General features: G+C 37.4%; 1 long non-coding RNA gene across 4 annotated transcripts; it reads left to right on the plus strand.

The window, feature by feature from the left end:
* The first annotated feature begins 557 nt into the window (after positions 1–557).
* LOC124194732 lies at positions 558–2,010 on the plus strand. Of its 4 annotated transcripts, none has more exons than XR_006875045.1 (5): positions 558–860; positions 939–1,039; positions 1,103–1,245; positions 1,308–1,883; positions 1,944–2,010. It is a non-coding gene; the product is annotated as an uncharacterized LOC124194732 (long non-coding RNA). The 4 variants fall into 4 exon arrangements; XR_006875047.1 differs by having other exon boundaries at positions 961–1,039; positions 1,388–1,883; XR_006875046.1 differs by having other exon boundaries at positions 961–1,039; positions 1,103–1,241.
* The last annotated feature ends 209 nt before the right edge of the window (positions 2,011–2,219 follow it).

Raw genomic sequence — 2,219 nt, forward strand, 5'->3', positions numbered from 1 at the left:
ATACTCATTATAACCAAAGAATACAAAGAGTAACAGAAAACTACGCAGTCCAACAGAATAACTTTGATATGTGATTCAAAATTTCTATAGTGGCGGAGCAAATTGGTCTACTCTCTAGTCATGTTAACTAAATCTGTAGTACTTTTGCAAGACATTTGATCAAAATAATTACTTTTTGCTGTTGAATGGGATGAGACGTACGCCAAAGAACAGGCAGCGAGACACACGAGGCACGCCATTTCGGAAATGTACAGACACTTCCAAGTCTGAGTTGAATGATTTGGCAAATTGGTTTCTACGTGCTAAATCACCTGTAAATTTTCACATCAACATTTTACATTCAATAACAATATGAAATTAACAATAAATACCTTTTAATTTTCATCGTGAGAAACGTCACAACTCACAACCAACAACCCATCTCTGCTGCGTCTTGGAACAAAATGGCGTCTAAGCGTCACTGAAGACACTCGCGCTACCTGGTGGACATTATTTCGCCCACTTATTCACAGCCTGGGCCCTGGGGTTCTATTGTCGGTGGAGTTCTTCTGTCTTTTGGCCATACCAAAGAAAATTGCGTTTTGGACTTGGGGTGTCAGAGGTGTCCAATAGATGGCATAGGCGTCGTCGTTTTCATGTGATGGCGGATTGTTGTGTTGAGTGGTTGTCAAAAGTTTTCCTATTTTACCATGAAAATTACCGATGAATCATAAGTAAATTCAAGTTCGTTTCTGTGCAACTTGTTTGTGATGTGATTTATTCCGTATGTGTGCTGGATCAAATTAAAAATTCCTCAATCTAACCTGTAGGAAGTCAAGGAACGGGAAAGGAAACAGTAGCAAATCATGCAGTTAATACAGGTAAAAACCAATAATGTCTTAGTCACAATTGTTTAAATACTTGTTTCCAGACTTAGTTAATATTTGTCTAATTATCAGAAGTTTCTATTGATTTTGGTAGGTCACTACCCCAGTGTGGACATGTTTGTTTTTCTGAACATGGTTTTCAACAAATAATTTGACGACATAACGACATACAAGTATTCTTCTTCTTTTGGTTTTAAACTGTTAGTTGATGACATAGATTGTATTTTCTGTTATAGGGAAAGCTACGAAAAATATCATATCATCTAGGCCATGGGTTATCTTCAGGTCTATTGCAGCAGCTTAAGAGAAGAATATGAACAAATGCAGGGCACATACCAACATGTGTTGTATTTTTCTGAATGTTAAACACGAGCAGTAGGTATGCATTAACTTTAGTTAATTGGATGAATGTTGTAATATTTATTGACATATTTCCTTTAGATTCAACATGACCAACTGTTTGATGCCAAAGTCAGCCAAAGTAAGTTGAAACTCAACTCACTGTAAGTACTCTAACACAGATAACTGGTGCTGTTGCCTGTCAGCCACAGGCAGGAAAATTATTCTTTACTTCAGAAAATTGCAAGTTTTTTGTCTTGACTTAACACTTTCTGTTAATATTATCAATTTTTATGTTGAAAGAGTTACAAAGTCTGAAAAGCTAACTAAAAACTTTGTGTTTTTGTGTCATAGGGAAAGCTGCTGGAGTAATCTGGTGGTTATGCTCATTTGATTCATTTTTTCATTTCGTGCCAGCTAGTGAAAGCGGAAAGGCATGTCGAACTCAATTGAGCTGCTGCGACTTTGCGACTCGAAGCAAGCAATTCAGCCGTTGCGTTCAGTCATTTGTTGGAACAGGAATCTAATGGCTGTCAATAGGTGGCTGTCAATAGGTGACTAAAATTTTGTCCACCAGGTAGCGCGAATGTCTTCAGGGACGCTTAGCGGCCATTTTGTTCCAAGACACAGCAGAAATGGGTTGTTGTTTGTGACGTTTCTCACGATGAAAATTAAAAGGTATTTATTGTTAATTTCATATTGTTATTGAATGTAATATGTTGATGTGAAAATTTACAGGTGATTTAGCACGTAGAAACCAATTTGCCAAATCATTCAACTCAGACTTGGAAGTGTCTGTACATTTCCGAAATGGCGTGCCTCGTGTGTCTCGCTGCCTGTTCTTTGGCGTACGTCTCATCCCATTCAACAGCAAAAAGTAATTATTTTGATCAAATGTCTTGCAAAAGTACTACAGATTTAGTTAACATGACTAGAGAGTAGACCAATTTGCTCCGCCACTATAGAAATTTTGAATCACATATCAAAGTTATTCTGTTGGACTGCGTAGTTTTC

The sequence above is a fragment of the Daphnia pulex genome, chromosome 5, assembly GCF_021134715.1.
Source record: "Daphnia pulex isolate KAP4 chromosome 5, ASM2113471v1".
Taxonomy (NCBI): domain Eukaryota; kingdom Metazoa; phylum Arthropoda; class Branchiopoda; order Diplostraca; family Daphniidae; genus Daphnia; species Daphnia pulex.